The sequence below is a fragment of the Odocoileus virginianus genome, chromosome 6 (assembly GCF_023699985.2).
Source record: "Odocoileus virginianus isolate 20LAN1187 ecotype Illinois chromosome 6, Ovbor_1.2, whole genome shotgun sequence".
Classification (NCBI taxonomy): Eukaryota; Metazoa; Chordata; class Mammalia; order Artiodactyla; family Cervidae; genus Odocoileus; species Odocoileus virginianus.
Window position 1 is genome coordinate 76,560,224 of NC_069679.1, and position 23,654 is coordinate 76,583,877.

The window sequence follows — 23,654 nt, forward strand, 5'->3', positions numbered from 1 at the left end:
TTTGAGAAACACTGTTACAAGCTATTGAAGTCAAGTCAATCCAAGTTATGCCAAACATTTCCATAAGTTTGGCCCTTGAACATACCGGTTAAAACGCAGATTGTGAGTAGCTCCCTGTACCTGCTGAACTAGAATTCTGAGAACCTGCAGTTTTAAATGAGATCTTCAGGTCTTTATCTTGGATCCTATCATCCATGAGCTACTGTGTAGCTTAATGGTTTTATTTCTTTTGCATCTTGCTTCCAATACTGTTTTACTGGGTAGATTGAATGTCTGGCCATATAAGGATTTTGGTAATTGTTTTATGCTATTTTTGTGAGAAGGACTCTTGTAAACTGAACTGTATTAGGTACTCTGAAGTCCTAACAGAGCAAACCTGGAGGAAAAGGCTTTATCATGGGGCTTGCGGTGTAATAACAGCCCCACTGCTCGTGTGGTGGCAGTAAATCCTAGTTGTATGTGAGAAATAACTTTGTCTAGTCATCTCTTGGTGGGCACTTAGGATGCTTCCATATTTTGGCTATTGTAAGTAAAGGGGCAATGAACACAGAGGTGCCTATTATCTTTGGAAATGGGTTTTTGCCTCCTTTGGAGACTCGGGTGAAATTGCTGGATTGTATGCTAGTTCTGTTTTTATTTTATGTTTTGAGGCATCTCCACACTGTTTCCCACAGTGGTGGCACCAGTTCACATTCCTACTGACAGTGCATGAGCATTCCATTTCCTCCACGTCCTTGTCAAAACTTGCTGTTTGCAGAAGTAACTTTTAAAAGCATGCTTTGCAGATTCAATGTAATTAGGTAATTGTACTCACTGCAGGTAGGGTAAAGATTTGAGGAGCATCTTTCAAATGTTAGAAGATATTAAAATTACCAGAGGTACTTGTTAAAAGTTCAGGTCCCAAGTGACAGTTCCAGAGAGTCTTAATCTTGGGTGGCATCTGGGAATCTCTAACAAAAATAAGTGATTCTGGTACAGTGGGTCTAAGAAACCTATTTTAAGAAATAGTGGATTAGGGACTATGAAGGAATAAAAAATTGTTTTCATAGTTGATCTGAGTTGCTGTTAAAGAATTTGCTATATATTGACTATTTTTTCAACCAATGTCCTAAGTGTCAGCTAAAATATTAAAGTTCAGGATGTTTATTATCAGCTATGTAATATATTCCCCCACTTGTCTTTTTACTTTCATTGAGGTATTGTGTAACTCTGCTTTTATTTTGTTCTCCTTCATATACTGTTGGTCTTTTTGTAGAAGAAATGGAGGAGACATGGTTCAGGTGAGGCCTGGGTCAAGTTTGCATTTAGCCGGATTTTCTTCCCCTTTATCCCACTTTCCCCCTTATTGTTCTCTCCTCTCTTGCTCCCCTTTCCTAGCGTGAGTCCGTGTTCTGTCTTCTACCTGGGGCTCTCTTTGTGACCACTGCAGTGAGCAGAAGGTAAAGGAGGGCCCCCAGACACCAGTCAATCTGTGGTTTCCTCCCAGCAGTGGGTGGGATGGCAACAGGCGAGGAGGCCAGAAGGAAACCTTCACAGCTCTTCTGTGACATTTTGGTTTGTGAGTATGGGCTTAACAGAACCAAATAAAAGAATTTTTTCACCAAACCTTAGGGTTCATGGGTGAGAGGGAGACAGGTTCGGGGAGGGTGGTGGTATGACAATCAACGTTTTGTCAATAAGTCAGGGCAGCCTGTGCAAAATGAATCTTAACTGATTTACAGTATAGTCAGCAAGTCCTACCAGGTGAACTCTTAAGTGCTCTAAATCACAGTGGGCATGAGAAGAGTTTTTTTTTTTTTCTTTCATGTTTTAGACTTCCTTTTCCTCCACCTACTGAAATGTTAGCTTTCACCCTGGAACCATCTCCCAGTCAGATGCAAGGAAGGACTTTGACTGATTGAGTTGATGGCTGCGGTGTGGCAACAATGTCTGTTGTGGTTGGCTCATCTGTTGTCATGGAAATGTACCATAGTGGGAAAACCAGGGCAAAGTCCAAGTGTTTGGATCATCAAATGGATGACCACGCAGTGTTTGTGTTTTCAATAAGAGGAGAAGTGATATGTATTCTTTACACTTTTCCTTTTTTATTCTGGGTCTCCTATAAACTATGATAAGAGATCTAGAGCTTAGTTAATTAAATCTGTTATTTCTATCTCTGTATTTTGCTTTCTTTCTTGAGGCAAGTGTTGAAGTAGAACTGCTGAATCTGAACTAGGTCAAAAAGTAGAGAGTGGACACATATAGTTCTGTACGAGGATATGGCAGCCCACTCCAGTATTCTTGCCTGGAAAATCCCGTGGGCAGAGGAGCCTGGTGGGCTACAGTCCACGGGGTCACAAAGAGTTGGACATGACTGAGCGAATTCACTCACTTTTATGAGTGCCTTCTGGGGGTGGGAAGAGAGATTCTCAAAGACTGAGACTTGTTATTTTGTTGAAATGTGTGTGTGTGTGCACACGCAGACACACATCCACACACACACACACACACTCCATAAAGAGAGCAAAAACAATGTAGAGAATGAACTGGAGTGGTCAGTTTTATGGTAGATGAAGAGAAGAGTGAGGAAAACCGCTAGAGAAGGGATAATTCGAGGGGGCGAAAACAAAGAGTCACACAGAGAGAATCACACAGATGGCCACCTTCCAGGTGTCTGTCTTCATAGCAAGAGGAATACGGGAGATTTTTCTATGGAGGAAAACTGTGGAAAGGTTCAGTTTAAGTTGCTGCCACCAACAGAAAGAGGATTTCTTCCTAGAACCTTTGAAGGCATCTGGTATTTTGCTCATCCTGCCCCTGAACTCAAGACTCTTACTTTTTAATTAAAGCATTCTTTCAGGAAATACTTGTTTATTGAGGTTTTCTTTCCTTTTTTAAGGCATCCTCCCACCCTTTTCTCCCAGAGCCTGAATCATTTGTGTAAGATATATTATCTATGTAAAAAAGATGATAAAGTGATTTCTTATATCAAGGATTCAACCAAGGGTTAACTGATGCCCTGTGAAACAGATAAATCACATATTGTAAAATTTCAGTAAAAATGTTGAGTTTTGACCAAAGATCTCATTTCACCTCCCGTAAATGCAAAGCTTTGGTTGTATTTATTTCAGTGGACTATTGTTTCTTTTCCAAAACTCTAAAGTTTAAATAGTTAATTGGTATTTCCATTTTATATATCAGGAAACCCTACTAAAGTTGTTGTTTTAAGGTTATGGTATATGCTGTGTCTAAGTGTTGTTTATATACCTGTTTATCATTCTCTTGTTCTGATTGAGGCAGAGAGTGAAACTGTAGATTTGCTAGTTCTTGGCTTTCCTATATACCCAGGGCTATGCCTACTTTATAACAGAGGCTTGAAAATATTGTCAAACTAGATCATTTGTTTTGTTTGAGTTCACAAAAGGAGGTAATGAGATCGCTGCAGCCAGACCTCCCCCCTCTCCCAAGCCTTTTGACTTGCAATCAGGAATGGCAGTGTTGGGCACATTGTAAGCCCTCAATGAATACCTGTCAATGGATTGACTGATGAACTGACTCCAAACCCTATTACATTCTTTAGTACTTGTCCCATATGCCTCAACAAGGACTTCAGACCTTACTGATTTGATTAGTCACATTTTAGACTTGTTCTTTCTATTTGGCAAAAAGAATAGACAACATGACTACAAACCTAGTGACCTTCTGAATTTGCTTCTGTGGATAACCTTGAGATAAGTGAATGAAGGTTCTTAACTGTCTAATGAGACCAGTGATAGAGTGACAGCCTTCATAATTAGTCAGCATTGCCCCTTCCCTCCTTTTAATGTCATTTCTCAAGCTTTGTGTTGGTTACTAATCAATCTAGACTTCCTCTGACTTAGCTGATACCTTACTCTCCATTTGTATGTCATTTGTGGGTCTTTGACCTTCTTTGATGTATTCTTACTACCACTCATTTCCCTGCTTACATCCCCCACCCTCCAGCCTCTCACCCCTTCTTATTTCCCCTTAAGCTTACTTTTTTTTTTTAAGTTCTTATTGTGCTAATTCCTATTTTCTGATCCCTGTAACAAACAGCATTTCTAGTGGTCTGAGGAAGACTGAGCTCGCTAAAAGACAGTAAACAAATTCTCATTTAAAAAAAAAAGGTATTCAGCATTGCCTTAAGCAAAAGGACCCCATAGTATCTAGAACCCCTCTTCTATGTGACTCTGTCTGAATATTTAGCAGGAAAGTTACATTTCCAGTTAACCTGCTACTTGACTTGTAGGAAATGAATTGGTTGTCTCTTAAATTCCTCTGTATTTCGTGTTTCCGGTAGCCAGTTCTATGCACAGCTGAGGTTTCCTTACTGCCTTCAGCATGGAGACTTGGCTATGGAAAGGATGAATGAGAACTTTCTGCAAACTGTATATCATTGGTGAATTAAAAAAAAAAATCAGATAATCTTTGCTATCTAAACTGTGTTCTCTATTTTTCAAGAACTTGGCTATTATGTCTTTAAAAAGTTCTACCAAGGTATTTAATTCGCACAAACAGGGATTCTGATCCATGCTATACAGATGAGAGGCAACCAACGTTTTTCTCCTTTCCAATGAAATAGAGAAATTAACCAAATTCAGGCAGAATTAGAACTCAGAATGTTTAGTGTTCTCTAGCCTTGAGAAATCCCAGGTGAGAGAGGAGGGTGTGAAACTCATTGGCTAAACCCTAAGTAGACTGAACTCAAGGGCCTTAGAAAGAGGGTGGGGTTCATCTCATGTGACAGTTTCATTTTGTAGATGGGGAAATCAAGGCCCAGGGAAGCGTAGCTGGCCGAGGAGGATGTGAGCTAAATAACGGCAGTTTTAGCTCCTGACTCTCCAGGACTTCCAGGGCTCATTTTCCAGGGTGTGCCTCCTTTTAAAGAAAGACCAAGTTACTCTTTTTTTCCCCCAAACTTTAAGCTTTTTATTTTGTATTGAGATATAGCCAATTAGCAATGTTGTGGTAGTTTCAGGTGAGCAGTGAATGGACTCAGCCATACACGCACATGTATCCATTTCCCCCCAAACCCTCCTCCCTTCTAGGCTGGCATATAACATTGAGCAGGGTTCTGTGTGCTATACGAGAGGTCCGTGGTTACCCATTTTGAATACAGCAGTGTGTACATGCCAAGTCATTCTTTGATATGAGCCAAGGCATTCTCTTTGACAACCACCCTCCCCTCCTCCACCTCCCCCAAAACCGTCATGTAGATACTTCTCTGGATTCACTGGGCAGAGTTATTAATACAGGTAGACTGTCAGGAATGCAGAGTGTTAATATAGCTGCTGAATAATACACTAGTGCCACAGAGTGTAATAACAGATGGTAAATAATATCTATTATTATTAGATATTATTAGGACATCAGAGGATGAGATGGCTGGATGACATCACATGATCTAATGGACATGAACTGTGGGCACAGTTCGGGAGATGGTGAGGGACAGGGAGGCCTGGCGGGCTCCAGTCCATGGGGTCGCAAAGAATTGGACATGACTGGGTAACTGAATAGAACAACAATAATAAATAATACTCTTGGGGAATGATGTAGTTTGGTTATAGAGTAAATGACAGGGGATCAGATACACATTCACAGAAGTCTTTCTAATGGGAACATGTAGGCGATTGAGTTTGAATTGTCTCTTTAGCCCTTTGGCCTTCCCATTTGAGAGGCAGGCAGGACAGTCAGAGATGTGCTAACCTGGGGCTTTAGGGGGTGAAGTTGCGAGTTCCCGAGCCTGAGCCAGAAAGTACAAGCAGTGCTCCTCGGGCTGGCATCAGCTGGTCCTTTTCGTGCGTTTATCACTTCCCTCCGTGTCCTCCTGCACGCGGGCAGGCAGAAGTGCCCGAGTCTGGCTGTTCTCTCCCGTCACTGCTTGTGAACCTCTGCACATCAGGGAGCAGGGTCGGAACGCTGAGCTTGAGGAGGCCTGGGGTCTGGGCGCGGGGCTATGGGCGGAGGGTGGAGACAGGAGCTGAGAGGTGTCGTCTCGGCCACGGTCCAGCAAGCTTGACAGTGAGCTGGCTTGCATTTCTTTCTCGTCTGCACCAGAGAAAGCCAGCTGCCACCCATTATTAAACCTGCATTCTCTCCATGAGAGAATGGGATATTTCCCTCCTCGCTCTTTTAAAATAAGGTAGAAAGCAGGGGGTGGGGAATTAATTAATGTCAGTAAATGAAGCATGGGCTGCTTGTCCGGGTATGATAATGACTGTGAATTAGTGCAGAAGAAATAGAATAGTATAGAAAATGAACTGCACTGGCACAGTGCTTTGGGACAGACTCGGCCACCCCGACAGTGCATTAACCCTTCCCTTGCCGCATCTTTTGTCCGGCCTCTTGTCACTCTGGGAAAACCCGCACCTCAGTCTCAAGGCTACAGTATTCTAGCTAGAGGTTCCCCAAGGGAGCCCCGCCGGCTAGTGACGGTACACTTTTAGGATGTAAATAAAACAACTCCTTGTTTACTTATTAAATTAATGAGGCCCCAACAAAAAGAAGCTATAGCTTGTTATCGGCCAGTTAGGGGAACTGCACAATGATTCAAGAAGGCAGTAAGCCTGCTAGAGGAAAGAAAGGGGAGTAGTTTCTCAAAATAGGTTGCCCCCTCTTCCCAAAGCCAAGGTTTACCTATAGGCTGCAATGGCTAACCTTCACCCCCGCCTCTACATTTTCGTATGTGCTCCAGGCTGTATGCTGTTTGAAATTGACTGGACATTCCTTTGTGCAAGGCACTGAGGAGTAGGCAGAGCTGAATAGTACATGCTCTATATTCCAGGAGATTCCTCCTCAAGGGCGTGGTATAGTGCACTTGGTATATAGTAAACACTCAACAAGCCATTGCTATTATCAGCATCATTTCATTGAATTTAACTCATAGTGGATTCTTCTTTGGGGACAGAAGTTTCAGAGGTTCAGAGAGCCCTTGACCACTGTCTTTACTTTTTGTTTCTTTTCTTCCCTTTGTTTTCTCTCTTCCTTCTCCTCTCTGCTTTAAAGTTCTTGGCCCACTGGTAAAATGAAGAAATGAAAAAACATATTCACCATAACCTTTAAATGTTAACACTTAAGAAATTATTTGTTCACACAAAAACCCACTGAATGCAGTGTAGTCACAAACCAGGAATCTCTAAATTTAGAGAGGATATTAATTCACAGTCTGCTATGGGCAGGTGGCCCAGGAATGGAACCCCAGTTTAGAATTGTTTATTGACATGTTACATTTTTTTGTACCCTCTTTAGTGGTGGCTCTATATGCAGAATCATTTGGAAGTAATACCCAAAGACTGAATTATGTTATGTTTGATATTTTCTTAAATATACTCTGGAACAACAAAATGAGAGAATTGAAACCACGTTGATAATAATTGTTGAATTGAGCAATAGACTGTTAGTAAATGTTTGAACATCACTATAATGAAACCAATTTCAGAAGCTAAAATGTGGAGGAGTCCTTTGGAAATACAAGCCTGGGTGAGTGTCCTCTCTGGGTCCCCCACGCTGCTGTTCCTTCAAGTCTTTGTGGGTGAATGGGGATGCTGTGTGTTCCTGGGATGGGCCAACATACTTCTTAAGGGCGTGGAGTTAACAGGAGATGCCTCCTGTTCTCCTGGGAGGTCTGTGAGCCTTTTCTTAAGAGACCAGCTTGTAGCTTGAGCAGGTATACACTCTGCCGCTTCAGTCTTCACCTTTTGTTTAACCAGTTGATGTAGGAGGCAAATGTAGAGATACTTCTTCCTGGGGACAAGGCTCTCCCAGAGCAAAGCAGTCCATTTATGTGAACAGATTTGTTCAGCTACTTGGTGGCCTCCCTTTGGAGGCAAGAGCTACTTGTGAGATTCGGGGCTTGTCTGGTGAGAGAAGGGGCTTAAGGAAAAAAGAGAAAAATAGGATCACAAAGGAGATCCCCATGTCTGGAATTTTCTTTTTCCTCCCCAGCTTATTAGAGATAGCTATACCACACAAATTCTATGTATACTCATGTCTGTGAGATTTTGTGGGCTTGTCTATTAGAGGGTGATGTCGTTGATATAATCTCTGTGTATCAGTGATTTGTTTGGGCACAAGGAAGCTCATAAAAGTGGGTGGGACTTTGGTTATAATCAAGAGAGGAGCTATTCATGGGTCATTCAGATTCTGTTTCATTTATTAACCACCGAACAGAAGGACTTCTGTATGCAGACCTCAAGACAATGAGTAAAGGGGCTTCCAGATGAATTTACAATTTGGCTGGGACCCATATGAATATATGGGCTTCCCAGGTGGATCAGTGGTAAAGAACCCGCCTGCCAGTGCAGGAGGTATTAGAGATGCAAGTTTGATCCCTGAGTCAGGAAGATCCCCTGGAGGAGGGCATGGCAACCCACTCCTGTATTCTTGCCTGGAGAATTCCATGGACACAGGAGCCTGGTGGGCTATAGTCCATGGGGTCTCAAAGAGTCGGACAGGACTCAAGTGACTTAACACCACATCCACTCGTGCACAAGAGTATATAAACGGACGAGTTCCCATAGGTACCTAAGAGCAGACTGAAGTCCATAGGTCCCCACAGGCTGAGTTTTAATAATCTCCTTTTCTAGTATCTTCCATGGTCTAGCCGACCTTCTGAATCTATCCAGTATTGCCTGGCTTTAAACCTATGATGTAAGCTTTTTTCCTTATTAAAGTTTTACAATTTTTTTTGTTTGTTTCTCAAATGCTTTCTTTTTTTAGGAGGAATCTGGTTGATATTTTGGGGGCATGATTGTATCAATTCCAATTCCACTCTGAAGAATTCCTTTTGATACATGTGTCGCTGTGTCATGCCTGCATTTGGGCAGGCAGGGCAGGCTTCCTGGGTATTCAGGACACAAGTCCATCTCTGGACTATGCTACTTCTCATAGATTTTTTTTGGGGGGGAGGGGAGGGGTCCTCTTTGCTTTACAAAAGAGTTCTCTTTAAACTGGAAGAATAACAGCTTGATGGGCATCGAGTTTTTGTCCAGATCCCCCAAATGCAGGAGGAGACAGACAGACAGCTGCATTCACCTCACGAATACCCGACTGACTTCACAGAGCCTATTGACTCGCTGGCGCTGCCATACCAAAATACCACAGACAGGGCGGCTTGCGTAAGGGACACGTATTGTCCCAGCTCCGGTGGCTGGGAGTCCAAGACCAGGGTGTCGGCAGGTTCCGTGTCCTCTGAGGCCTTGGTTCTCAGCTTGCGGGTGGCCGCCTCCTTGCTGTGTCCCCACACGGCCTTCCCTATGTGTGAGGCCCGGTTATTTGTTCATCTGAATTTCCTCCTGTTATGATGACACCAGTCATATTGGATTAGAGCCTCCCCAGATGGCCTCATTTTAATATAATCACCTCTTTAAAGAGCCTGTCTCCCAATAAATCACATTTGGAAGCACTGGGTGGTTTAGAGCTTCAACGTGTGAGTTTTAGAAGGACGCAAGGGTAGGTGGTTCCTTCATACCTGGACGCAAGGGTGAGGCAGATCTTAAAAAAAGCAGCCACTGATCCCTATGCTACCTCGGCTCTGCCTTCTAGAGACGCCTTCAGAAGCTTGCGTTTGGGCATACTTGTAACGTCCTAGACATGGGAAATTAATTACGAGAAGTGCCTTTATAACAACCATAAAAAAGGTGAGTGGAAAGGATCATGGCTCCATAAACTTTTATCTTGTTTGGGTAGCAGAGGCCAGCACTAGTAGCATTTCCCACACACTGGAGGGAGAGGGGGATTTGGGAGTAGGACAGGAAAGAGCGTAAAGTTGAAGGAAAACTGTTGGCGGAAAGAAGGGGAGAAAAAAGAAACAACTGGAGAGGAAAGAAAGACAAGGGAGTGAAAGTGTGGGAGAGGAGAAGTATGAGGCGCGGGAGGGGCCGGGGGAGAAGGGGCAGGACGGAAGAAGGTGTGGTCACGGGAGAAGCAGAGAAGAGAGAGGAATTAGCACGGCCAGCGTTTGGAAAGAGAGTTTGGGACTTCCCTGGTGGTCCAGTGGTTAAGATTCTGGGCTACCAATGCAGGGGGCAAGAGTTCGATCCCTGGTCAGGGAACTAGGATCCTGCATGCTAAACAGCATAGCCAAATGAATAAATAAATACTCACCTGCTTTAAAAAAAAAAAAAACAATAAAAATATGAGAGAGTTTGTGTGTTTCCTTCTCCTAGGAAATCCAGGGCTTCCATGAGGACAAAGTGTGTAGATCAGATGTATGCCAACAGGAGCAGAAATTAAATGTGGCCCTGGAGGGTGCGGGGGTTGGCTGAGGACCGTCCCGCAGTAATGAGCACGGATGTGTGCACAGGCCAGATATGTCTCGCCAGGGCCTCGGATGACTCAGGCTTTGTTGGTGCCTTTGGAAACCGTGAATGAGAAAATAACTGAGTTGCTCTTTCAGGCGATTTGGTTTATGGGTCCGAAGCTCTTAGTAGCTGCCAGGCCATCCGTCTCCCCATGGCCCCTGTGAGATACTCCAGAAACTAAAACCCGGTACTGTCCTCCTTTTTGCTAAAAGCTTTGGCAATGGTGTTGACTTTCTTCCCAAATTCTAAGACGGGGACACACTGGGTGGTGTGGGTATGTCCGGTGGATGTGTAACTTAAGAAGAACAACGCAAATGTGTGTTGTGCACTCCTGGAGATCTCTATGTAGGTGGTTTTCACTTTTTTGAAGGCCCACCTGGTTTTATGATTCCCAAGCCTGTTCCTTGAACCCTAGAGTCAGAGCTCAAGCTTCAACATGGATTTCCCTCCCTTTCCTTTGGTGATAACAAATTATGTTGACAGACAAACGCAGGATTGGGCGGGGAGATCTGTGAGACAACAGGATTTTGGAAGCTCAAGAAAGCAGACGGCAGCATGAGACCGAGAAGGACCATTCAGATGGGCCGGGAGGTGACAGGGATAAATCTACGCAGAAACGAGGCCTGTCCTGGAAGAGACAGGGAGGTGAGTGCAGGGAGAAGCAGTTTCTAAATGCCACGGCTGCTCTCTGTTCAGACGCCTGCACTTTCAGATAAAGCTCTTTGGCTTCAGACAAGACATTTGTCCTATTGGTGCCTCTGTTTCATCTTCTGTGCAGTGGGAATACTACTTACCCTACTTACTTCCCTGGTTGGCTTTGAAAGAAAAATCAGGTGGGAAAATATTCTGAAAGCACCAAAGAGCTATAAAACATGTTACTACTTTTTAAACATTCTCCTACCGATGTAGGGGTTTTTCCTACAGCTTCTCTGCCTGGACTTGTTTCTATGCCCCCATGTCCTGCCCAGATGAATATTGTTAGTCATGGGGAACTTACTAGCTTATCACTGCCTTTATTGCGAGTCATTTTTTTTTTTACATTAATTTATAATTTTTAGAAGAAGATTTTGATTTGAGCCCAAATCTGCCTAATTTTCATCATCACCAAACATTCCTATAGTGCTCACCAGACCCACTTATACATAGTAATATTTTTTATGTTTATTCCTCTTAGCAATCCTGTAAGGTGGGTACTGTAATTATTCCAATTCTACCTGTAAGAAAACAGAGGCATGGAGAAGTTAGGGGACTTATCTGAAGTCATGTGACGAATTTTTATCCTCTAATCCTTGTTTCTCTGGCCATAGCTGACCCATAGTATTGGAAGACTGCTGTTTTGCCTTCTCTGAGCCCTTCATTTGGCAGACTGCTTCTTAACTATCCCACACGCTCTTCTTCACATGCCACCTCTTAAAGTATTGTTCCAAAGAAGGGCCTGTTCTCCAAGAGTGCTTTGACTTATATGGAGAAGAGTTGCATTTCTGGGTTTCCTTGGGTCTGGTCTGCAAGGGGCATCTTAAGGAAGAAAGGATGTGTTCAAGTTGGGCACCCCTGCAAAGGGGTTGAATCGCATCTGCTGGCCCACTGGCCCCAGCTGTCGGATGAAGGGGACCAGGATCAGCTGTGACCTAATTAAGAGTCTCATGAACCTGCATTGTGTCCTTCATTTTCCAGCTCATTGGCCAGCCAGAGCGGGAGGGAAGATGGATAGGGTTCTGGTCAAGTCCCTCCTGCCACTACCACGTGGCCAAGGTCACTGGCCAGTGACGTCCGGGGGAGCTGAGGAGGTGGGCTCTTTGTTGTCCTTTCTGAGTGAAGCTGGTGGGGAATGAGACGGAAGAAGAGGAGGATTAGCAGATTCAGGCCTCACAGTGGCTCATGGAAGGGGAATGTCTCCTCATGTCCTTTGTAGAGAGAGTCATTCCTGATTTGGCATTCTGTGACTGTCAAAATAGCAAATGAATAGGACCCCACACAACTCCCCAATAGCTAAGCAATAAAGAATCTGCCTGCAATGCAGGAGATGCAAATAGACATGGGTTCGATCCCTGGATGGGGAAGATCCCCTGGAGAAGGGAAAGGCTACCCACTCCAATATTCTGGTCTGGAAAATCTCATGGACAGAGGAGCCTGGCAGGCTATAGTCCATGGGGTTGCAAAGAATTGGATACAACTGAGTGATTCAGTGCGCATATGGCTCCATATATATGAATATATATATACACACGAAACTGTCAATATCTGGCATATATTGTGTATTTTACAGTTCTTTAGGAACAAAGACTGAGTTGAAAGTGAATGCAGTTTTATCTGCCAAGGAGCCCTAGCTCCTTACTCCAAATCAAATACATAATCCCTGTGCCACAAAGCTGTGTGTGCTCTTCAAACTTCCTCCTGTTGAAAGAGTGCATCCTCTGTGAATCACTGGTAAAGTCTACGGAATTCTCAGCTGGGAATGTGTCTGAAAGAGTTTCCTCCTTCCTCATCTTTAAGAAGAAACTTACTAGTTTCTTTCTGAAATCCAACCATGGGAGCCCAAGTACCAGTCGGATGTGGCAGAAAGAATATGGCATTTGGGCCCTCACAGGTGCTGGGTTTATATCCTGCCTCTGCACTTTTATTTGAGCAACATTGACGCTGGGCAAGTTACTGATCTCTTTAAGCCTCTGTTTACTTATCAATCAAATTATATATAACAACCCTGTGAGGTTGCTTTATATTGAGGAAGAAATGAAATAGTATATTTGACATAAATATTGAAGGCCTGTCACTCAGTGATGCATCAGAGAAATCCCTCCCGCCTCCCTCTGATACAGCAGGTCGAGTATGAGACGGGTGTGACCACACCGCGGTTAAGATCTCTTAGTGCAGTGATCCCAGATTTTTGGATTCTTAATCCTGGGAATAAATTTAGGATTGCTAACATTTTTGTAAAACATTTTAAAAACAACTGCCACCTAGGAATATATTTCAAAAGACATGTTAGCATTCCCAAAGTAAGTAATTCAGCCTCCGTCCAAGGGGTGTGTGGAAAATAAGGTTATGCTTATCAAGTACTTAACTGACAGGCACTTAAACAGTGCTAAGTATTGTGTTTTGTATACTAGTTTTAGTATTGGTATAGTATAAATGTTAAAAATCAAGTCCAAATTCCCTAAAAAAGTGAAAGAAAGTGAAAGTCGCTCAGTTGTGTCTGACTCTTTGCGCCCCATGGACTATACAGTCCATGGAATTCTCCAGGCCAGAATACTGGAGTGGGTAGCCTTTCCCTTCTCCATGGGATCTTCCCAACCCAGGGATTGAACCCAGGTCTCCTGCATTGCAGGCGGATTCTTCACCAGCTGAGCCACAGGGAAACCCAAATTCCCTAAGGTAAGGTATAAATAGGCTTTTATACACAGATATACCATTTCTACCACCCCCCTTAACATACAGCTACTTACAGACACACCCCAACTCCAACCTGGGGGATCCCATACATAAATGTCCCCAGGGACCAAGTGGATACTGTTATTCAGTCAGAAAACTCTGGTGGGCAGTCAGCCTATCTTTTGTCTTCCATTGTTGATTTAGACATGGACTGAAGCTCTCAATAACCATCAAAGTCAGCATTTAAATGACTAAGAATAATATTATTTTGTTATACATCCAAGAATATGTTTATGTGAAGGCATAAACTCTGCCAAGTGTAAAAATTAGTTTAGAAAATGAGTACAGACTCCCTCATCTTAATTATTATATTTCAGCCCTGTGGTTTTGCCTTTGTATATATCTGTAACTAGTTCTGGTTCTGCACAGAAATCTTTAAAGGGAAATAGTCACAGATGAGGCTTCCAGAGCCACAGGGCACTTAGCAGGTAATGGAGAACTATGTCACATGGTGGACCTTAATACATTTGCATGTGTTCTTCTGGGGGTGTTGTGCATTTCATGTCCTAGTCCCCTGCTCTCAGCACTCTAAGCTTTACAGTCTTCCAATCAACCTGATGAGTAGTTGGGAAAAATTCCAAACGGATCTCATCTTTGGATTATCTTCTTTTGGAGGAAAGCTGTGGCTCTTCCTTCTGCTGATAGGAAGGGAGACAGCCTTAAGTAGGAGGTAACATCTTGGAAATGGAGAAGGCAATGGCACCCCCACTCCAGTGCTCTTGCCTGGAGAATCCCAGGGACGGGGGAGCCTGGTGGGCTGCCGTCTAAGGGGTCGCACAGAGTCGGACACGACTGCAGCGACTTAGCAGCAGCAGCAGCGACAACAACATCTTGGAAAAGGAGAAATTTGATGCATAAAGCTGAAAGGACTTCATGTGTTGTAGTAAGATTTTTTTATTTCAAAACCTCTAAATCCCAATACATTCTAAATCATGACAAAATAAAAACCAAAATCAAATCAGGGTAATATAAAAACAAAACTTAAAATCCAGATTTGTTAAGTCCCAATGTGAGGACGGTGTCAGCATGGACTGAAGTTTAAAAAGCTGAGATAACTTTTCCGCCTGTGGGACTGTCCTTCTCTAAATGTAAGATGCCTGCAAAGGGGGTGGAGAGGTGCTGTTCTTTTCTTTTGCTCATTCTCCTAGGAGGTGGGCCTCAGTGCTTCTGTCTCTAAGTCCTGGCTGTTTTGGAGAGATTATCACTAGGACAGTCACTTAGCACAAATGTGCAGACCTAGTTTCCGTCCACAGCAACAGTATTTTCCATTAAGCTATTCTTTTTGAGATGTAATTGACATCCGTGTTTAAAACTAGCCTTCACGTAGCTGTTGCTATGAGAAAGACGTGGTGCTTAGGTTGCCTCCTCGTAGTCTAACAGAGGTTTTGGGCAGGTGGTTTTCAAGCATTCGCTCTAATTCTGTGGAAAGCAGGGTTAGAAGAAATGCCTAACTCCGAAACACTAGAAACCCACATCCAGCCTGTCTGGCTGCTTGGTAAACGGAGGGAGACCACACTGACATGCAAAAAGTCTTCCAGAGATTTTTGTTGCTTTATTTCCATTCTTCAAACTCAATGATAAGGGAGCAGACAAAAAAATGTCTGAGTAATCAGAATGGTTTAGCTGTACCCTTAAGTAAGCGTTGGAGTGTGGGAAAGAAAGCAGTAGATTATGTGGCTATAGCTATTGAAAGAACACTTGCAGCCCTGCGAACTAACTCCTTGACTATTTAGGTAATATTCCTCTCATGTCTAGAGCCAACCTGATAAAATATATGGTTCCTGCCCTGAGATGCAGATAGAGGTACCTCCAGGTTACCGTATGTATTTATTATGAATTACATGAATAAATCACTATCCCAATAGAGCAAATGCATTGCTATTAAAAATGAACATAGACTTATTGTTTTCTGTTATCCTTATCATTTTCCCTTTAATGAAACAACACTTCGGAATACTACCTGGTAGCCCAAGGCGCCTCTGAGGGTGAGGTGTATTTTGCCAGTTCTTTAACGTAATAAGACTGGCTTCTTTGTAGGGCACCCAGCTCTTCCCAGTAAGTTGCTCCGAAGTGAAAGCAGGATGGATTGGTCCATAGAATTTGGAAGCAGTTGTCTAGCAGGATTCTTTTCAGAAGCTCAGGTACCCTTTATGAGGAGCGTGGCATTCCCTGAAAAAAAAAAGATCTTGTTTTTTTTTTCTGTAGCTTCCTCTTCTTTGTGTGTGTGTGTGTGTGTGTGTGTGTGTGTGTGTTGAGGGGCAAGTGGCTTGTTAGTGCACCCTTGAGATGTCACTATGCTTTCTTCTGTCAGTTTTCACCCCATTTCTACTAGAAGGAGCAAAACTGACAACCTCTAGATTCCCAGAAGGAGCCTTTAGATCCCAGAGAGTGAAGTACATATTGTGACTCATTTTACTTAGGGAGATAGGTAAGAAATTCCTTAAATGCTAAAAGTAGAGTCCCTTCGCTTGCTCTCCAAAGCGAAGTATACAGATGTCAACAGCAACGTTGTTTCTACCATGCCTGTCCCAGCAGGAAAAAGGAAAAGAGATAGAATGCCTACTATGTATCAGGTCTTTTTACTATTATCTTGGTTAATTCCAGTGAGCAAGAAACCTGTGTTTCCAATCAATGGCAACAGAAACTTCAAATCTTGAGAGTATCTTTAGTGGCACCATGCCCTCTTCTCAGAGAATGATTGAAGGGACTCTTGATTCCTTGCATCAGGGGCTGGGAGCAAGCCCTGGATGGGAAACTGCTGTTTGGGGATCGTTCTGAGGCTCTCTGGAGAACAAGGCAAGCGCTGAGCATTTAGGGGTCCCCACTACTCACCCCTCACCCCTTATTGGGGGCACAGTCGCCTGAATCCCTGAGTGGCGCCATTGTCATTGGCCCGTTTCCTACGCCATCAGCCTGGGCAGACTCTTCTCCCAGAGAGCTTCGGATGACTATAAATCAGCTGTTACAGGCAATCAGACCACCCCCTGCGTCCACCCATCCCTCTGCTTTCCTCATCTCTGCCTCAGCACTGCATTTTACTCCCATTTACTGATCCCACGGTCTTAACATGAGTGACACATCGATTATGGCAGTTGGGAGGATCTGAGCCCTCATCAGAACAAATGCAGGGGCAAGAAATGAATACAGTTTTCACCACTGACCTTGATGAAATCTCCAGTATTGCTTAGGTATTTGATTCTTATTCTTGCTCTTTAACATGTACAACAGGATGCCAAAACACCAACCATCCTGGCTTCTTCAGTGTTGTATATGTTAGCCAGAGGGAAGTCTACCTCTCCAGAAAATATTTAGCTGAAATTGGGGGCAGGGGGGAAAGTCAGTCCACAAAATTTCTCCAGGTTTTAAATTAATACAATTATAGAATTTTAAAATATTTGTTTCATTTTGGGATTGTTATCCCTGTGTTTTGGAGTTTTGATGTGAAATATTTTCTTTTGAAGAGGGCAGCAGAGGATGAGATGGTTAGATAGCATCACTGACTACATGGATGTGACTTTGATCAAACTCCAGAGATACTGAAGGACAGGAAAGCCTGGTCTGCTGCAGTCCATGAGGTCACAAAGAGTCAGACACGCAAAGTGACTGAACATACATGCGTACATTTTCTTTTGAATTTGGGGAACCCCTTCTTTAAGAATGGAAAAAAATTAAGTTGGTGATTTTTTATTTCCAATTAAAAATATAAACTGCATTCATTTATTTGACAAATAGTTATTGAGTATCTTCTGTGCCAGACATTGTTTTAGGGGCCTAGAGTACATCAATGAACAATGAGAGAAGAACATTCCTTCCTTTTATAGAGCTTACATTCTGGTAGAGGGAGGGAGAGGCAATAAAAAATGAACATTGCAAGGAATTTACTTCTATAATATGTTATATGGTGATAAGCACCATAGAAAAAGACAAAACATATCAGGTTAAGTGGATAGGAGTGCCAGACAGGAGAAGAGGACATTTGGTCCAAAGATGAGGAAGTTAGCCTTGTAGACATTTGGGGAACACCAGGCCAGCACATCTGGAGCAGAGTGAAGAAAGTGAAAGCGAAAGTCACTCAGTTGTGTCCAACTCTTTGTGACCCCATGGACTATACAGTCCATGGAATTCTCCAGGCCAGGATATTGGAGTGGGTAGCCTTTCCCTTCTCCAGAGGATCTTCCCAACCCAGGGATCGAACCCAGGTCTCCTGCATTGCAGGCGGATTCTTTACGAGCTGAGCCACAGGGGAAGTCCATGAATATTGGAGCGGGTAGCCTATCCCTTCTGCTGCAGCTCTTTCCAGCCCAGGAATTGAACCGGGGTCTCTTGCACTGCAGGCAGATTCTTTACCAGCTGAGCTGTCAGGGAAGCCGTAGAGTGAAGAAAGGGGAGGTTAACTGCTGGGAGCCAGGGCAGGTCGGTTCTTTTCAGCCACTGGAGGGACTTCAGCTTTTACTCTGAGTTGACATGGAGAGCCATCACAGAGTCTTGGTGAAAGTGTTAGTTGCTCAGTCATGTCCGACTCTAGCCTGCCGGGCTCCTGTGTCCATGAGCTTTTCCAGGCAAGAATACTGGAGTAGGGTGCTGTTCCCTTCTCCAGGGGATCTTCTTGACCCGGGGATCAAACCCATATCTTCTGCATTGACAGGCAGATTCCTTACCAACTGAGCCACCAGGGAAGATCCATGAACAAGTGGCTAGTGTGAGCTCACGTGAGAGGCTTTCTTTCGCTCCTGGGATCTTAATGTACCAAAACCAATGTCCTTGCTCCATGGGTCCAGTGTTCTACATGCAATATGTCACTAGGTCAAACAGATCTCACTGACCTTGCTGCTAAGCCATTGCTGTACGCACCTGATGTGGTGTTGGGACATCTGGGTCTACCAGTTGTTCACTCTGAAGTTCCTTAAACCAAGTTTTCTTGGTCAAATGCAGTAGTGTATGGCACCTAGGAGAAGGAGAGTGGAAGGTAATACATTTTTCCCCCGAAGCCCGAGGTTTGAGTACCTTTCTCATTGCTTCCAGCTGACACAGCCACAAACATAATTAGTGGTTTCACAATTATATAATCACATTGTCTGAGGCCTCCTTACCCCTTCACTCATAAATCTGCCTTTCTATTTTTCCATGACCTTCTTCAAGAATGCTACCCACCACCTACATAATGAACAAAGCCACAAGCCCAAGCCCTGGAGGACTTATATTGATTTGTAAGAAGAGAGAAGCTACCTCTTTCTGTTCTCATGGGTCTGGAAATAGACACCACATTTTTTATGCCACTCTGTGTCCTTTTGTAGCTCTACATAGTAAATCCATTAATTTATCTGTCTATTCATCCATTCACCCATTCGCCAATCTTCCCATTCATTCATCTGCCCATCCAGCCATCTGCCAAATTTCTATTCATTGAGTGACTATTTTGTGCCAGGGACCATATTAGGAAGCAATATATTTCATGGTTAGATACATGGACTGTAGCCTCAAACTGCCTGGAGTTGAATCCTGGCCATGGCTTTAGCCATAAAGTCTTGGGAAAGTTATATTGATTGAGCTTCAGTTTTTTCATGTGTAGGATGAGAACCACTAAAGATGTATCACAGAGTTGTTATTAGAATCACAAAGTTAATTGATCCAGGGCCCTTTCCTTTTGTCCTGGAGGAATAGCTTTTTTGTTTTGTTTTGCATTTAATCCTCTCTTCTTTCCTTTTTTCATCGGTTCACTCCTTACCAGTTCACCCAGCAGCTTATCAGAGACCCAGCTTGTGTTAAGTGTTCATGAGAGAGTTGTTTTTTTGGGAGAAATGGGCGGGGTAGATGCATCCCTAGCATCTAACACAGTGCTTGGCACATGCACTGTAGCCAGTATATGTTCTGTGGAACAAATTCAAGTGCCTCTCCTTGAGGAGTGTTCAGCATGTCTACAGAAGGCCAGCGCCAGGTGTGAGTGTCACCAGGGCAGCCAGCCAAGGACGAGGAGCAGAGCAGGGACAATCGACAGACAGAGGGAGATGATCCTCCAGCTGCTTCTGCTGGCATGGAAATGTAAAGCCGTTTCTTCCTGCCACTGGCTGTTGTGTTCTGTGGCTTGATTTGTCTTCATGTCGGTGACTTATCTGACATTTCTAGGACTCTGTCCTGATACCTGGTCTAGGCAGCTGGGGATCCCAGTGGGGAACAAAGTATGTCTCTGTGTGTGTTCCAGGAAGAGTTTAACCTCAGACAGACAGGCCTAGTTTTTTGGTTTTTTTTTAAACTTCAAGGTATGTTTGATATTGGGCTTCCCTGGTGGCTCAGTGGTAAAGAACCCGCCTGCCAGTGCAGGAGATGTGGGTTTGATCCCTGGGATGGGAAGATCCCTGGAGAAAGAAATGGCAACCCAGTCCAGTATTCTTGCCTGAGACATCCCATGGACAGAGGAGCCTGGTGGGCTGCAGACCATGGGGTTGCAAAGAGCCGGATGTGACTTAGTAGCACTGCAACAACAAGTGTTTGATATTAACTCTGGGTCATTCCTCTTCACATCTGATTGGAGTAAGGATAACAGCACTTGGTTTACAGGACTTGTAACTTTGCAAGATACAATGGTGGCACTTATGTTCAAACTTGCTGTGACCCATCTTAGTGCAAAGGCATGGGAAAACATTTAGAAAAGTGTCACATTTAGGACGATAATTATGTGGTGACTTCAGTGCCTGTGTGGATTAAGATGAGGGACTCTAGAGCCAGATAAGGACTTCCCTGGTAGCTCAGTTGGTAAAAAATCTGTCTGCAATGCAGCAGACCCCAGGTCGATTCTTGGGCTTAGAAGATTCCCTGGAGAAGGGAAAGGCTACCCACTCCAGTATTCTGGCCTGGAGAATTCCATGAACTGTATAGTCCATGGGGTCGCAAAGAGTCAGACACAACTGAACAACTTTCACCTCTCTAGAACCAGATTGCCTGGGTTCAGATCATGGCTCTGTGTTTTATTAGTCATGTAACTTTGGGCAAGGCTTCTCTGTGCCTTAGTTTTATTGCTATAAAATGATATTTTAATAATTATAAGCTACTTCATTGGGTAGTTGAGAAGATTAAATGAGATATTTTTAAAGTACTTAAGTTATCAGCTCCTAAGAAGTGTTGAATAAATGTTTGCTATTATTTCTCTTCCTTCTCCTTCCCTCCTCTTATTCTTCTTTTAGTACTACCACATGACTATTTAGAATAATGTTATTATGAAGATTCAATTAGATAATCTTCGTGTAGGTAGGTCATTGCCCAGCACAGTGCCTGGCACAGGTAAGCCCTCAACAAATGTTAGTTTTCTTTCATATGGACCTCTCAAGTCTTCATCTTCAGTCTCGCAGGGATGTTCTCATCAATTTCATTAAACCTAATGCAAAATGACTGCAAGGAGATCCAACCAGTCCATCCTAAAGGAGATCAGTCCTGAATATTCATTGGGAGGACTGATGTTGAAGCTGAAACTCCAATACTTTGGCCACCTGATGCGAAGAGCTGACTCATTGGAAAAGACCCTGATGCTAGGAAAGATTGAGGGCAGGAGGAGAAGGGGGACGACAGAGGATGAGATGGTTGGATGGCATCACCGACTCAGTGGATGTGGGTTTGGGTGAACTCCAGAAGTTGGTGATGGACAGAGAGGCCTGACGTGCTGCGATTCATGGGGTCGCAAAGAGTCGGACACGACTGAGCGACTGAACTGAACTGAAATGCAAAATATGAACTTCCCTGGTGGCTCAGCTGGTGAAGAATCCACTTGCAATGCAGGAGACCTGGGTTTGATCTCAGGGTTGGGAATATCCCCTGGAGGAGGGCATGGCAACCCACTGCAGTATTCTTGCCTGGAGAATTCCTATGGACAGAGAAGTCTGGTGGGCTATAGTCCATGGGGTCGCAAAGAGTTGGACACAACTGAGTGACTAAGCACCATGCAAAATATTCACATTTCTGGTGAAAGAATAATCTCAGTTCAATTGGAAAAAAACTTAGTGTCTCTTCTCTTCCCACTGCTCCTTGAGACAGAATGCAGAACAGGTACTTGTTCACGACTCTGTATGATTTTGCGTTGAATGAAAATTGTAACTGCACTGAAGGTCTCAGTTCCAAGTGGGTGTTAGCTGGTGACTGCCTCAAGTTTCTTGTCATGCAGCTTTCCCTGCCATGGCAGTTGGCTTCATCATAGCCAACAAAAAGTTGAGGGGAGAGGCAGAGGGGGCAGGCAGGAGTCGGGGAGAACTAGAGAAAGGGAGACGGCAACACGGTGGGAGTTGCAATCTTATGTAATCACAGAAGTGACATCCCAACATGTTTGCCACATTCTGTTAGTTGGAAGTAAGGTACCAGTTCCACCCACACTCAAAAGGAGGTGATTATACAAGGGTGTAGCTATTAGGAAATGGAGACCACGGGGGGGGCCAGCTTTGTCTCTCTGCCACAGCAGGCCTGACCTCTTGGTTGTCTTTCAGATGCTTTATTTTGCTTAACTTTAGCTTTTTGTTGCTGTTGTTGAACTTCAGTCCACAGAATTCAGTTTATCAGAATAAGTCTAAGCGGTATAGCTGCCCTCGAATTTTCCAGCAGAATTTTGGAAACTTTGTTCTCTAAGAAATTACAAAGATGCTATACTTTTTGCTATACTTTTTGTTCCCTGTGAATAGAAACTTATGTTTTCATGAATGAAGGTTGCAATTTCAGGCCTGCTCTGTCTTCCTTCTGATTGATTGTCATCGGGCAGCAACTCCTAACAGAGAGAACCGCTTTAAGTTTCTTTTCCTCCTCAGCCTCTCTGTTAAGTGGTTAATGATCTAGAAGCAAGTACTCAGAGGTGCTGGGGAGCTCCTATTTAAAGGCACACTTTATAAAGAGAAGCAGCTATCTACAGTGATCAAGTGAGGATGGTTAACCCTAATCTATCTGTTTAGTAAATCTGGATATTTGGACTTCCAATTTGTCTGTTTTCCCCCTACAAATGGATAGGCTGAGAGAGAAGTACAGGGTAGCACAGTATTATGAGCCTCTGATGGGAAAGGTTTTCTCTGCCTCCCCTTAGTATCTTAAGGGAAGATAAGTTGTATAGGAACATAGATCCAAATTGATAGAGGTGTTAGGAAAAGCTCCCTTATAACTCTTTCCATTCACATGGTGCTACTCAGTGCCATTCAAAGTTAAATGCAGAGTTACTCCTTTAATTTATTCATCAAATATTCTTGAACACTTTCTCTGACCCAGCTCCTGTGCTAGGTGATGAAGTTATAATTATTTATATTCCCAGTCCTCAAAGATTTATTTGCTCAGACACTATCCTTCAAATCTTAATCTGTTTTCCTTCCTCTATTAGTGGGAGTAAGTAGCTTGCTATTTTCCTTCTCTTAGAGACTAGAGAATACCGGCAAATGCCTCTCATATTGCCCTATGCGTGCATGCATACTCAGTCATTGCAGCTGTGTCTGACTCTTTGCAATGCTATGGACTGCAGCCCGCCAGGCACCTCTGTCCATGGGATTCTCCAGGCAAGGATACTGGAGTGGGTTGCCATTCCGTCTTCTGGAGGATCTTCCTGACCCAGGGATCAAACCCATGTTTCCTGTGTCTCCTACATTGCAGGCAAATTCTTTCCCATTAGTGCCACCTGGGAAGCCCACCACTCCTAGTTTATTCTCCCTCCCTTTCTTTACCACTTCTACAGAGGCAATTACATTATTTATCTATGACTGAGTGACGGGTTAATCCAGAAACTTGCAGCTGAAAATAGCATTTCTTATGTCACAGTTCCTGTGAGTTAGGAACCTAGGCATGCCTTAGCTGGGTCCTCTGGCTCAGATCATCAGAGTGGGGCTTCAGTCACTCAAAGGTCTACTGAGAAAAGATCTGCTTCCAAACTCACTCACATAGTTGTTGGCAGGATTTGATTCCTTTCAAATTGTT

At 43.7% G+C, this 23,654-nt stretch overlaps 1 protein-coding gene and 1 long non-coding RNA gene across 28 annotated transcripts in view; one reads left to right on the forward strand and one right to left on the reverse strand.

The window, feature by feature from the left end:
• The window catches only part of NRXN3 (neurexin 3), a 1,774,064-nt gene that overhangs the window by 315,194 nt on the left and 1,435,216 nt on the right, over positions 1-23,654 (forward strand). The gene's annotated exons all lie outside the window — the stretch shown is intronic.
• On the reverse strand, positions 7,053-17,254 carry LOC110137796 (uncharacterized). Of its 3 annotated transcripts, XR_002314025.2 has the most exons (5): positions 16,892-17,254; positions 15,691-15,899; positions 14,712-14,827; positions 9,034-9,293; positions 7,053-7,872 (listed from the first exon to the last, which is right to left on the reverse strand). It is a non-coding gene; the product is annotated as an uncharacterized lncRNA (long non-coding RNA). The 3 variants fall into 3 exon arrangements; XR_002314026.2 differs by lacking the exon at positions 14,712-14,827; XR_011488396.1 differs by lacking the exon at positions 14,712-14,827 and having other exon boundaries at positions 9,034-12,119.